Source organism: Microtus pennsylvanicus, chromosome 8 (genome assembly GCF_037038515.1).
Source record: "Microtus pennsylvanicus isolate mMicPen1 chromosome 8, mMicPen1.hap1, whole genome shotgun sequence".
In the NCBI taxonomy this organism is placed as follows: Eukaryota; Metazoa; Chordata; class Mammalia; order Rodentia; family Cricetidae; genus Microtus; species Microtus pennsylvanicus.
Genome location: NC_134586.1, coordinates 74,367,264 through 74,382,426, shown reverse-complemented (window position 1 = coordinate 74,382,426; position 15,163 = coordinate 74,367,264). Strand labels below are relative to the sequence as shown.

General features: G+C 44.9%; 1 pseudogene; it reads right to left on the bottom strand.

Moving 5' to 3' along the window:
• Window positions 1-6,023: 6,023 nt before the first annotated feature.
• Window positions 6,024-6,894, bottom strand: LOC142856423 (large ribosomal subunit protein eL8 pseudogene; annotated as a pseudogene).
• Between the last annotated feature and the right edge of the window lie 8,269 nt (window positions 6,895-15,163).

Sequence of the window (15,163 nt, the reverse complement as noted above, 5' to 3'; positions counted from 1 at the left end):
GGGCACAGGGGCCTGGGCTCTTGCTGCGTGGTTCACGTTGGTCACGTGGTCCAGGAGGTTACGTTCGGTCAGGTCTTGTAGGCCAGGAAGTCACAACTAGGAGTTGACACACCTAGTTCTCTAGATAGTTTGGAATGTGGGGTGGGTTCCGCTAACAGATAGCTCTCCATTAACAGCCAATTTGGGTGTGGGGTAGGCTCTGTCAATAGAACGATTCCTAACACAATTAGGGGTGTGGGGTTCTCTGCAGACTCCCCAGGGTGATGGTTCCTGTAATGATTTTAGGAGGACACGGCTCCTGACAGGACTTCAGTAGCCATTTCTCCTTTTTAAAGATTTATCTCATTTTTAAAGGTGTGTGTGTGTGTTCACGCAAGCACGCGAGCATGCCCCTGCTTGCCCAAGAGTGCAAGTGTCCACAGAAGACAGAAGAAGGTTTCAGATACACCGGAGCTGGAGCTGCAGGTGGCTGGGGACTGCCTAACATGGGTGCTGGGAACTGAACTCCAGCGCTCTGCAAGAGCAGAACATGCTCTTAACAGCTGAGCCATCCCATGGCCTCTTTAACTCCATTTCTACGAGAAGCAGAGAACACCTCGACACAAACCAGAGGACATGAACTAAGTCAACAGGTCCCACAGCATCCATGGGACATTGACTTCAGGACTCCCCGGACACCCAAACCTGTGATGCTGGAGTCCCTTAGATAAAATGCCTTAACATTTGCTTATGACCTCACAATCCTCTTGCATACTTTACACAACTCTCAAGAATACAAGTGCAATGTAGATAGTATGTTGTTAGACCGTATTGTTTAGGGCATGGTGGTCGGGAGAAACGTCTGCACCTGTTCAGTACAGAAGTACAGACGCTTTCCTCAAACTGTTTCCAAGTTGAGTTCGTGTACGGAACCCACCCTTAAGGAGGGCTGACTGCAGTTTGACGGCATGATGATCTACCTTTCCTTTTTTTTTTTTTTTGGTTTTTCGAGACAGGGTTTCTCTGTGGCTTTGGAGCCTGTCCTGGAACTAGCTCTGTAGACCAGGCTGGTCTCAAACTCACAGAGATCCGCTTGCCTCTGCCTCCCGAGTGCTGGGATTAAAGGCGTGCGCCACCATCGCCTGGCAAAATCTACCTTTCTTATCCCCATCCTAGAGGATCAGAAAGTTTCTTCTCTGTTAGAACTTTGAGGGCTTTTAAGGAAACTTAAGTTTTGAGGATTACATTATCAAAATTAGGAGAGGTTCTTAAGTTACCTCATTTTTTAGAGACAAAGGTCCATTCTTACTTTTGAAAAAAAAAAAGAAAGAAAAGACAATCCTTCAGTGGGGACCTAGCAGGCATCTTTGAGGGAAGTATTGTTTTTAAAAATATTGTGTATGTGTGTATCTGTGTGTGTGTGTCTGTGTGTGTGTGTCTGTGTGTGTGTCTCTGTGTGTGTGTCTGTATGTGTCTATGTGCCTGTGTTTCTGTGTGTGTGTCTCTGTCTGTGTGTGTGCCTCTGTATCTGTGTGTGTGTGCCTCTGTATCTGTGTGTGTGTGCCTGTGTCTCTGTGTGTGTGTCTCTGTGTGTCTGTGTGTCTGTGCGTGTGTCTCTGTCTGTGTGTGTGTCTCTGTGTGTGTGCCTCTGTATCTGTGTGTGCCTGTGTCTCTGTGTGTGTGTCTCTGTGTGTCTATGTGCCTGTGTCTCTGTGTGTCTCTCTCTGTGTGTCTCTGTGTGTGTGTCTCTGTGTGTGTGCCTCTGTGTGTGTGTCTGTGTGTGTCTCTGTGTGTGTGCCTCTGTGTGTGTGCCTGTGTGTGTCTCTGTGTGTCTCTGTGTGTGTGCCTCTGTGTGTGTGTCTGTGTGTGTCTCTGTGTGTGTGCCTCTGTGTGTGTGCCTCTGTGTGTGTGTCTGTGTGTGTCTCTGTGTGTGTGCCTCTGTATCTGTGTGTGTGTGCCTGTGTCTCTGTCTGTGTGTCTGGTGAGTGGTGCATGCATGTGAGTGTGCAGGTGTTTCCACTCTTGTATAAACGTGTGTGGCTCAGAGCAGGACCTTGGGTATCTTCCTCTATCAGTCTCTTCCTTGTTGCCGAATAACAGAGCACTGACTTGCCATTTAGGATAGACTGGCTTGTCAGTGAGCTCTTGGGATCCTTTTCCTCTGCTGCTCAAATCTGGGCATACAGGTGTGCACAGATGTGCTCTACTTTTTATGTGAGGACTGGGGATTCACACTCAGGTCCTAGGGTTTGTATTTTGAGTGCTCTTACCCATTGGGAGTTTTCGTTTTGTTTTTGCTTGAGGAACTCTAAAGGAAACAGTTCACACAAAGTCAAATGGTATATTGTAAATAATAAGCAGTCATCTCCTAAAATACAACTTTTGGAGGTCACCATGCACTGCCCACTTGTCTAGGGGTCACCATCCATGCCACTCATTAAAGCAGTAACCTTCCTTGTCCCTCTCATTACTGACCCAGTGTTCTGGAAACAGTTTAAGCTTCCTTCTCTAATTCAAATCAACCCCCTCATGTTCTTTGCTCACAATCTTCTTGATCCTGCTGTTTCCCCCCCTTGGAGACTCTTGAATGCTGCTCTATGCTCAGAGATTCCCTATGCCACATGAACCCCTCAAAAGATTACTTTTGTAGATTGCTGTTAATTCTTTTCTTTCTTTCTTTTTTTAAAAAATGGATGTGTGTGTGGTGTGGTGTGTGTGTGTGTGTATGTGTGTGTGTATGTGTTTTAGCTGCATGTATGTATGTGTATTATGTGTGTTCAGGTGCCAACAGAGGCTAGTGGGGCATCAGATCTCCTAGAACTGGAGTTACAGGCAGTTGTGAGATGCCATATGGCTACTGGGAATGGGGCTTGGATCCTCTGCAAGAGAAGTCAGTGTTCTTAAGCCCTGAGCCACCTCTCCAGCTCCTTGCTTGGATTTGGATTATTAACTACTTACCAGTTTATAACCTTCCCATGTCTAAAACCTCAGGACATTTGTTTCTCAAGCCCACACCGTTGGGGGTGAAGCAGGTTGCAGAGTGGAAGCTGGCCCTGTGCATTGTCACCACGTGGTGGCAAGCAGGGCTGCACACCCTTGAGATTCAAGGGTGCAGGAACAGGAGAAGCCCTTCCTCCATTAAACAGAAGGTTTCTGCCTGCTTTATAGCAAACTTAAAATTCCAGAATACAAGTAAGAGATATTTGATTCACAGGCAACTTAACAATCACCTACAACTCATGTTTCAAAGCATCTTACTAGAAATATTAAGTGCATCAAGTGTCATGTATGTGAGCATGCATATATGCTTTCTATGACATGTATGGATTTAGTTCCTCTTTCCTTTACTTACAGTATGTTATGCTTTTGAAAAATGTCTTGGGTGTTTTAATTTAAGCTAGGTTGTTTTGCAGGCAGCTTCCTATCTTTCCTATTATTTTTAGTTATGTGTCTGCATGTCCGAGTAGGGGAATGTGCACATTGGTGCAGTTGCCTAGGGACGCCAGAAGAGGGCATCAGAGTTACAATTACAGCTGTGTTTGCACCGCAGATGTGGGTGCTGGGAACTAAGCTCAGGAACTCTGCAGGAGTAGTAAGTGCTTATCACCCTGATGCCTATTTTAGATGACTGTCCCGAGGCCCAGAAGTAAATGATGCTTCTCTACCCAGCTTTTCTCTTCAGTCATTTTTACATACAAAATATACAAGTCTCTTACCAGCTCAGGTACCACCAAGGCCTTGGGTTGGTCCACACTAACATCTACCCCATCTGTGGCCTGGTGGAGCATGCAAAGGGACTGATGCTGTGGAATGATTGCCACGGGATCTCCGTGACTCGGGCAGGGCACCAGCAGCTGAGAGGAGTCCAGTGATGACGGTGCACTAGAGGTCAGAGGCCTTGAACCAAACCAATGACTCAGTGCAATAAACATTTGTGGGTCAGGCTGAATAGACAAAGGGGTGTATATACTGTGGGACACACAGCCGCTCTGAATGTGGCTAGGAGGAATAGAGAGATGCTGGAGAAACGGGAAAGACAGGGGAGTGAGGTGGGGTTTTGTTTGTTTTGTTTTTAATTCATCTTGGGGGGGTTTCTTTTGGGGGAGGACATTGCAAGAGTTAGGGGCAAATATACAGGGACCAGGAGGTGAAAGGGACTGGGTGTATGATATGAAATTTCCAAAGAATCAATAAAGGATTAAGTTATAAAAAATATACAGATCTCTATTTTATAGTCAGGAACCAGAACTTCTCATAAATTTTCCACCAAATAGAAGATTACACTCAGCTACTTAGGAAAATTCAACTTTACTTTTACTCTCCCACGGCTATTTATGCTAGGAACCAGTCTGGCAATTTTCACTGACTTTATTTGATGTGATGAGACACCATGACCAGGGCAACTTATGAAGAAAACATTTATTTGGGGGCCTGTGCAGTATGGTGATAGGCAAGCTGTAGCCAAGAGCTCACATCCTGTTCTGTAAGCTTCAGGCAGAGAGAGCAACTGGGCCTGATGTGGGCTTTTGAAACCTCAAAGCCCACCCCTGAAGGACACACCTCCTCCAACAAGGCCACTCCTCCTAAACCTTCCCAAACGTTTCCACTAACTGGGAACCATACACTCAAACATGAGTCTATGAGGGCCATTCTCATGCAAACCACCGCACTGACCTATGGTACTCATGGAACAGCCTCCCTAGTTTCCCCTGGCACGTCAGTGGTGCGTGTAGGATGTCACGATTCCCTTCACATTAACTCTCTAAGACAGTGGCAGAATCGCCCTTGCTGGAAGTTGAGCTACTTTTTTTTTTCAAAGAAAAATCTTTTGGACTTAATTTATTCTCTTGGTTTTCTAATTAATTTTTTAATTAGTGCATATTTATTTTGATTTTTATTATTTTTCTCCCTCGCTTTAAGTTTAATCTTTTTCTAGTTCTTTAAGATAGAAGCTGTCGTCACTGACTTTGGAGCTTTTGTTCTGCTCTAATCTCAGTGTTTGTGTTTTTAAATTACACTTAGATGCTGCTAGGAGCACACCACAGACATTTTGGTGGCTGTGTTTTTATCTTCTTTCAGTTCAAAAATACTTTGCAATCTCCACTTTGATTTTGTTGTGACTCATTATTTTGTCCCCAGGTATTTGGGGGTCGCTCCAGCAAACTTTCATCAGGCATTGGTACACAGTATACTTTGCATGATTTGAGTTCATTTTACTTTATTGACACTTGCTGTATGGACCAGAATAAATTATATTTTGATAAATTTTACCATGGACACTTGAAAAGAATACATAGTAGTCTGAGACTGCTGGATGGAGACATAGTGCCAGTAAATGAGGCCGATTGACTGTGGTGTCAGCTGTGGAATTCTCTGCCTAAAACTGTAGCTTCCAAAATGGGCACATATGTCCCTGAAGGTATACAAAATATCTATTGAATATATACCACATATAACATGTTACTAAAATAACATGTATACATATGTCCTTAAGATAAAAAGAAACTGAGTTTGGTAATAGTGACAGACTGGCAATGCCATTTACACCTTCTGTTATTTGTTTATTACCTTTATACATTGTAACATACAGGTTGGCTTCCAAAATGACTTTTGGAGCTAGATTTTGGGTTGTATGAGTCAGATTTGCATCCGTGGGACAAAATACCCTAGAATAATTAGTTGAAAAGGAAGAAAGATTTTTTTGGCTCATGGTTCCTAAGAAGTTAGTCTATGGTTATTTGACCTTTGGGTCTGTGGTGTTACAGTAGATCACGGCCAAGCATGTGGCCGAGGTTGTTGTCATTGAGAAAGCCGTGAAGCAAAGAAAAACACAGGAGTAGTCCCGCTCCTGATAATTCCTTCATGGGCACATTTTTAAGCCATGGAGGTAATTCCAGAACCAATCTGTCACAGATTTTTAAATTTTGGAATACTTACATGAATGATCATTTACCTAGAGATAAAATTCAAATCTGAACATAGGGTTCGTTGATACAAGCCTTGTAAATATGGATTGAAGGTAAGGCTTTATCTTCTTTTTTTTTTTTTGGAAGTTTTGTAATTATATTTATGTACAGAAAACTCAGCAGTACATTTAACCCAGTTTAGTGGCGAGTTCTTTGGCCTTTGCCTTTTCCAGCTTGGCAATTCGAGCCACAGATTTAGGACCCAGGACGTTGCCTCCCCAGTGGCGGCGGATCTCATCATATCTGTCGTTGTAATTGGTTCTAATAGCTTCTACCAGCTTGGCCAGAGCACCCTTGTCTTCCGAGTTAACCTGTGTGAAGGCAACAGTGGTGCACGTCTTCCTATGGACCAGCCGCCCCAGCCTGGCCTTTCCCTTGATGATGCAGTAGGGGACCCCCATCTTGCGACAGAGAGCAGGCAGGAAGACCACCAGCTCAATGGGGTCTACGTCGTGGGCAATCACCACCAGCTGAGCCTTCTTGTTCTCTACCAAAGTGGTGACTGTATTGACGCCCGCTCGAAGGACAGGTGGTCTCTTAGTCGGGACATCCCCTTTGCCGGCAGCTTTCTTCTCAGCACGGGCCAGCAGCCTCTGCTTCTTTTCCTGCTTGGTCTCTGGCCTGTACTTGTGGGCAAGTTTAAGCAACTGGGTAGCTGTTTGCCGGTCCAGGGCCTGGGTGAACTGGTTAATGGCAGGAGGAACTTTGAGCCGCTTATAGAGGATGGCCCTCTGCCGCTGCAGCCTAATGTAGCGGGGCCATTTGACGAAGCGCGTGAGATCTCTCTTGGGCTGGATGTCCTGCCCAATGCCGAAGTTCTTAGGCCTCTTCTCAAACAAAGGACTCACCACCTTCTTCCCCTCCTGCTTCTTCACGACGGCGGGGGCCGGGGCCACCTTCTTCCCCTTGGCCTTCTTTCCCTTGGGCATCTTGCCGGGCTGGAGGAGAGAGCAGGCTTTATCTTCTTAACGATCTTGTGTTTGAAGTAGTTTGTGTGTTGTACTGAGCGTCACACCTCCCACCACCACGGTACCCCTGGTTGGAGATGCTGAAGAAACTGTGCTGTGCATCACATGGGATGTAGAACCTTCCACTTGCTATCACATTAGTGCTTCTGTGTTGCGGGAGCTCCTTCCGCCCCTTCAGCCAATAGCTGCTGAGATACCAGCCCACTGGGGCGTGGTCTCTCTCTCTTTAAAAAAGCAGCAACTGCCCTCCACTTGCTCTTGCTTCCAGCTCCGCTTCCAGCTCCTAGACTCTCTTCCTGATCTCCCCAGATGGCTGTTGTCTTGGACGGTGATCTGTAAGTTTTTCCCCTTTAAATAAATAACCATTCTATTAATCATAATTCCAAACTGGTGTGGGATTGTTTGTGACTTATGCCTTCACTTATGGACTTGGAACACTGGGGATCTTCAGGTTAGTGTTGCTCAGCCTCTCCTACAGTATTTACTTCAGGATTCATGAACATGGTCGATTTTATCTGAGCAGAGTGGTACAGGTCCATAATCCTAGCAGTTGGGAACTGGAGGAAGGAGGATCAGGAGTTCGAGGTTGTTCCCAGCCGCACAGTAAGTCTGAAGCACTTGAGACCCTACCTTTAAAAATGAAACAAGGGCCTAAAAGTGACAGATCTTATCCAATACTTGGCCTTGAAGTCAGGTGACACCATGCAACTTTTAGCCCTATGAGGAGGTTCACAAGCGTACTCTTAGTCTGGAGAACCCCTGAAATTATTTCCAAGTCTCAGGAAAACTCTATCTGGGAATTGTTACGTTGTAGATGTGACAACCTGATAATAATTGCCAGTTTTCTTTTGAATAGGCAATGATACATTTTTCTGACCATCTTTTATTTTGGTCAGCTGCTTTGCTAGAATCTTTGTCTAGTTCCCCCCCGCCCCCCCCCCCCCCACACTTGGTTTTTTAAGCTTATGTGTGCATCCAAACTACATCAAAACTCCAGACCGAGGAGGCTCTGATGAGCTCGATACACACTGCATGTGTGCAGCTGTAGCTCCGTCCTCATTTAAAATTCAAATGTCTCCGAGCCATCTGTTATTTAGTTAAAATTAGCTTACCTTTCTCGAAATGGATGTCCTTAGTGCCTTTTCATCAAATGTGAAAACTCTGGAGGAAAAAAAAAAGCATACATTTTTGTAAAATTACTTGCTTAAGACAAAATGGGACTTGACTTTTCTGAAAATGGAAGAAGTAGTCTAATTTATATTGCTCATCAATTGACTTTCATTAATGTTATTTACAACGTGAAAATTTGTTAGCAATTTTGTTGGAAGGAAAGCCACTAAAACTATAAACAATATAATATGCTGGATAAAAAGGATTAAAACTGTTATTTTGTGGTTTACTTTTTAGGTTATTTTGTTTATGTGTATGAGTGTTTTGCCTGTGTATATGTCTATGTACACAGTCTGCCTGGTGCCCACAGAAGTCAAAAGTGGACACCTGGTCTCCTATGGTTGTGAGCAACCATGGAGGTGCTGGGAACTGAGCTCAGGGCCTCTGTGAGAGCAAAAAGTGCTCTTAACTTCGGAACCATCTTTTCAGCCTCCACACTATTCTTTTAGAATTAAACCTAAAAAGAAAGAAAGAACTCTCTGCTTTTTGTTTGTTTGGTGTTTTTGTTTTGTTTTGTTTTTCGAGACAGGGTTTCTCTGTAGCTTTTTTGGAGCCTGTCCTGAAACTAGCTCTTGTAGACCAGGCTGGCCTCGAACTCACAGAGATCCACCTCCCTCTGCCTCCCGAGTTCTGGGATTAAAGGCGTGCACCACCACCGCCTGGCAGAAAGAACTGTCTTAATTGAAGCCTGTTGTTGTGTTTTTGCTGCTCCAACACAGATTTTATTTTTAACTAAAGGAAGGCAATTTCTTATGTTTATTTTTATTTTTGTTATTTTGAGACAAGGACTCTACATAGCTTCTGCTGTCCTAAAACTCACTATGTAGACCAGGCTGACCTGGAAGTCATGGAGTTCCATATCTGCCTCCAGAGTGCTGAGGTTAAAGGCTACCATATCTTGCTGGCAATTTCTTCTTAAACAAAAAGGTAATCCACACATTTAAGAAGGTAAAATCCTCTGCAAAATGTCCGTGTCTTTCCACAAATAACTTGTTTTTTCCCATAAATTTTCTAGAATTTGTAGAAAGGCAGAGCAGCAAACACCTCCTCTTGTGTAAGATCAGATATAAGGTCACGTGGTCCTGTGCTCCACGTCACCTCCTCAGGTCGAGCAGACGATTTGCTGAGTCTTCCCACAGTCCTTTTCTTGTGCTTTCTCTACACACGTCTCACAGAGCCACGCGGAACCTCTGACCTTCAGTCCAGAGCGGTCCTAACGGACGGACACACACCAGGACTTCCTTGCAATGAGCAAGAGTGGTGGTGGGAGGAAGAGGCAACTGGAGCTCCGGGAGTCTGAGGCCAGCTGGTTTATATAGTGATTTCCAGACCAGTCAAGGAGACACAGGGAGACCCTGTCTCAAAAACAAGTTAACCAAACAAACAAAAACCCTTTGTTGTGGCAATATTTTTTGTTATAAGTTTCTGTTTCATATAAATTCAAGAACCTTGCCACTTGATCCTGGAGATCAAACTTGGGCTGTTTGGCTTGTGGGCAGGTGTCTTTACCCACAAGCCATTACACTAGCTCCGCTATTCAAATTTTAGATGCTGGCCTCACTTGGCTCTCATTACTGTGGGCCATCTCATTTCCTAGATGATGAGCAATTGCTACTTCAATGCAATAAAGGAAAAGGGGAGGAAATGGATCCAGTGTTCAACCGTACTATTGGTTTTTTCGATGAAAAGGATAAATTTTTTTGCTATTACTTAAAATGTTGAAAAACTAGATATTATCTTTGTGATCAATGACCAGAGAATTGAACAAGCCAAACATACTTGGTCATGCAGTCTTTGAAGGCAAACAACACCCCAGACCCCATCGTTGCCCCCACAGACTGAGAATACCTATTTTTGGCAGGGTCATGTTTTAAGATGGCCTTCCAGCCAGCCACCTCTCCATCTGTTACACAGCATCCTCATACTCTGCTCTCAACTTCAGAACCCATCGCACCCGCCCCTCCCTCTCGTATCTGTTCAGTCTCCTGCACTTCACCTGGACGTATCATATCTCTGTCACTTAAATAAGGGAGCAAAACATCGATCTTGATGATGTTTATCTGTGTGTATGTGTGTGTATGCGCATGCATGCACTTGTGTTTCTGTACATGTGTTTGTGGGTGTCCTCAGAGGTCTGAGGCCTCAGACACCCTGGAGATGGAGTTATAGGCAGTTATGAGTCATCCATCCTGGCACCCAGGATGGAATCGAACTCAGGTTCTCTGTGAGAGCAGTGCATCTCTTAATCTCTCCAACTTTTTACTGACGTACCTTAAAAGCAAAGTCTAATAACTTGCTTCCGTTCCTCTACTCTCTGCAATCTTGCTCCCTTTCGCCATCTTGAAATTTTCTCTCCTCAAAGGCCCACATATACCTGTATATATACCTGAGACCTCTTTTTCTGTCTTCTTCTTTGGCTCTCCATCTCATTAACCACCTACCCCTCCTCAGTAGGACCCTAACTAACCTTAACCACTTTCTAGGCATCTCTATCCATACACCAACAAACCCCAAATCTCCGTCTCAGACAGCATCACTTTCCAGAGCTCAAGAACTAAGTGTCCAGCTGTTGAGGGGACCTCTCCACCTGGACATGCCGCAGTCACCTTGGATTGAGAATCTCCAAAGTGACTCTGTTATCTTTCCTCGGATGCCATTTCCTGCTCCCCATCCCTATGCTTTGTGTTAGTCTATCAGCTTAGATACCTAACATCATCTGTCTCCACCACAGTCCCCAGGACGCACTGTTCCCTAGGTCATTTCTCACCTGTGCTAGCACTGAGGTCTTTTACCTAGAAATCTGCCTCCACTTTCTCCTCAAACTACCTGAGGCAGATTGAAGGGCCCAACCCTCCTTAAGGGTGTGTGGGTAGATGTTAAGCCCCACTAAAGTTAATTTTATGATAGATCTTGGTTATAAATACCCTTAGGGGTTTTTCCCCTCCCCCTCAAAAAAAGATTTATTTACTTTACTTACTTTATTTACTTTTATGTGTGTTGAGTGTTTTGCTTGCCTGGTTCATGCCTGGTCAGAAGAGGGCATCAGATCCCCTGGAACTGGAGTTCCAGAGGACTGTGAGCCACCACTTGGGTGCTAGTAACCAAACCCAGCTCCTCTGCAAAAGCAGCCAATGCTCTTAACTGTTGAGCCATCTCTCTAGCCCACCTTTCTACTTTTTAACTCATGAAAGCAATCAGGCATGGCAGTTTGACCAATTAAATTGCAGCCATCAAGCCTTCCCACCGTGCCCTGCTGCAGTGGCTGCTGCCCTGAGCTGTGCAGGTATGGACGTCCACTCAGGACTCTCGCTATCATCGTCATGGTTCCCACGCCTGACGGTACTGTGAACGATATTACTGCCGCTCTTCAGGGTCTAGCTAGCCAGACAACAGCAAATGCAGCTTCAGGAGAAGGAGATGCCGATGCAGTGGTCACTCTCGCCCATTCCATTTGTTCTCGTCACTACAGCCAAGGCTGTTCTAAACATCTTGCCACTGTTCAGGAAGATTCTGATGCAGCCACAAACACCAGAGGAGACTTCCAACCAGGCATGAATGTCCTGAAGCACGTTCGTTCTTGTCGTGGCTGCCACTTTAATAACACTGCCTCAGGAGGCTTCCCCAGCCATCCTTAGCAGACCCCATCCAGAGCCGTGTGCAGACACAGTCCCACTCTGAATGGGTACCAGTGCCTCCAAAGCCCACGGCAGCTAATTACATGCACGACAGGGTTATACAAGCAGCCCTGGCTGAGCTCTCCTCACACCATCTCCCTGTACATTCCCGGGTTATGTGCTACAGCTCAGGTCTCAGTAAGCCCTATGCTGTTGTTTTGTTTTTTACTATTTCTGGTTTTTGCTATAGTGTGATGATTAACTTTAATTGTCAACTTGACACAGCTTAGAATCACCTGGGAAAAGTCTCCATGAGCAACTGTCTACATGGTGTCGGCCTGAAGGCATGTCGGTGGGAGGTTGTCTCAATTATGTTAATTGATGAGTGAAGAGTAGCCCACAGTGGACAGAGTTGTCCATGTGTAGAGACTTCCGAACTGTATGAATGGAAAGATTATGCAGAACACAAGCAAGGTAGCGATCAACCGCACGCACACGTTTCTCTCTGCCCTTGACTATGGATGTGATGTGACCAGCTGTCTCAAACTCCTGAAACTGTGATGTCCCCAAAATGATGGACTGCAATGTTGAATTGCAAGCCAAGTGAACCATTTCTCCCCTAAGATGCTTTTCGTTGGGCTATTCAATCACGGCAACTGAAGTGAAGCTCAGACACGTGGGTAGAGCAGGCTGAACTGGCAGCGAGAAGAGCAGACTTGTTCTGGGACTGCCAGTCAGCGGGACCCAGAGGACAGCCAAGAGCAGAGACTGCAAGGGGTCGCGATGTCAGAGGTCTTCCAAAGGGCTACAATGAACTACAGAATCCCTGGCTGCTGGAAGAGGTCGGGGCATCACTCTGATTTGTGCAGTCACCAGGGTTCATTCATAGATCTGGGAATAGCAGATGCTGGGTGCTGGGCTGCTGGCAGTCCTTGATGGATGCCACCTCGGTGCTCACCTCGGGAGCCTTCCTGTTAAAACTGGGCCAAGTGGATAGACAGATGGCAGCAGGTTCAGTTCCCAGCACCCACGGCACCTGTAACTCCAGTTCCCGGGAGGTCGACACCCTCTTTCGGCCTGTGCGGGCAGTTGCACAAACATGGAGCATTTAAACTCACACAGGTATGCTTGTATGTGTGATGTACATGCACACACACAATCTTTATAAAATGATGACGTTAGATCAAGGCAGAGTAATTAGCCCGGCCTCTGTGCAAGGGCGACGTTGAAATCCGCGAGGTAGCCCGAATTTTTAAAAGGACTGACTAGCTTGTCAAAGACAGATAAGCCGGCGGCCTAAGGCTCTTTCAAGTCCAGACACTAACTGGGACTGCAGCTTATCAGTTCAAACAGTAAGCATATTTCTCTCTCTCTTTTGAACATGTTTGTAAGCTTACAGCTCAGCAGATCTGACTCGACCTTCTCAAGTCTAATGCTGAGCTGGCTCTTCTTTTCCAGCCACTGTGTTGTTCCCCTCCCTTCCTAAGGCAGCAACACACAACTTAATTCAGAAATTTAAATGAAAATCTTCATGCTGGTTTTTTTTTTGCAAGACAACTGCTTATCATCTTGCTTAAATACAAATATTCCTCATGCTTTCAAAATATATTTCCTCCTATAATTTTGAAAAATTGTAAAAGCCCAGAGCTGTATGCCTCTGGCACTGAAAGCTCATAACTGCTAACATGAGGAAGTCACACTCTGCTTATTCATGACTTCTTTTTTTTTTTAAATATTTATTTATTTATTTACTTATTATGTATACAATATTCTGTCTGTGTGTATGTCTGCAGGCCAGAAGAGAGCACCAGACCTCATTCCAGATGGTTGTGAGCCACCATGTGGTTGCCGGGAATTGAACTCAGGACCTTTGGAAGAGCAGGCAATGCTCTTAACCACTGAGCCATCTCTCCAGCCCCCTTATTCATGACTTCTATCTGAACAGGACAGCAACAGAACCCTGGGCCAATTAATGACACATCCATGATGGAAGAAGGCTGCTTGTTTGTCTCGGCCACCCCAAACCGAAATAATCATACAGAAACTGTATTAATTAAATCACTGCTTGGCCCATTAGCTCTAGCTTCTTATTGTCTAACTCTTACATCTTAATTTAACCCATTTCTGTTAATATGTATATCACCACGAGGTCGTGGTCTACGGGCAAAGTTTCAGTACGTCTATCTCCGGTGGCGGCTCACAGCATCTTCCTGACTCTGCCTCTTTTTTCCCAGCATTCAGTCCAGTCCTCCCCACCTACCTAAGTTCTTCCCTATCAATAGGCCAAAGCAGTTTCTTTATTCACTAATGATTACATTCACTAATGTAATCACAGCACACAGAGGGGACCCCCACATCGCATCTATTCTGTTTCTCATCATTCATGTTATTTCATTAACTTTATACGTTCCTCCTCTTGATCAAGACCCCTCAGTGACTTCTCTGTTCAGGACATAAACTCTAACTTCTTCAGCATGGCTCATAATGCCTTTCACCACCCTGACCATCACTCAACCTCCCCTACCTCTTCCTCAGTAGTATTTGAAAATATTGAAACATATCTAAGATACCAGCAGCATGTTTGTTCAGTTACTGAAATGAGCTTTAAAACATTACTACCATCAAAATACAAAGCGCCCAAATTCCCACTAGGGTAAATAAATGATGACAAGCTCATTTGGTGGAACAATATTCAGTGATAGGGAGGGAGAGAGTATACAACAACAGCATAGGTGGATTTAACTAAGGCAGTGGTGAGCAGAAGGAGGCAGGCTCACATTCCAGTTCCATGGCGTCTGACACCAGACAAGGCTTTTGATGGGAATAGTCGTTGGCTACATACTGTACAGTGGTGTCACCTAGAAAAGGATGAAAGCAAGCTGGACATATGCTGTTCTCTGTCTCTGTCTGTCTGTCTTCCTCTCCTCTGTAAGCCCCTCTGAGTCCCAGTCCCAGGGGTCAAGGTTTTCACCATAAAGTCGGTAGACACAACGGTTCTGCTCACAGAGTGCCTGGATTTAGCAGTTGCTAGCGTGAAAAGGTTGCTGGGTGGAAATGGGGATATGTGTACATTGTTGGCTGGAACACAGATTGATAACAGCTTCTTGGAAAGCACCAGGTAATGTGTAACGAAAGTTAGCATCTGATATTCTCCTAAGAAGGGGCTGGTTGTGGAGACAGCTCAGAGGTAGTGTTGTGAGATTCCGCGTTCAGTCCTCAGCAATGCAATAAATACTACATAATGTATAAATATACAACTTTCTTTTAAAAAGTTTATTTCCATTTTATAAAGATTTATTTTTATTTTATGTGCATCTGTGGTTTTCCTATGAATGTCTGCAAAAGGGTATCAGATCCCCTGGAACTGGAGTTACAGACAGCTGTGAGCTGCCATGTGGATACTGGGAACTGAACCCAGGTCCTCTGGGTTCTTTTCTTAAAAAAACAGCAACAAACAAAGCTTTGT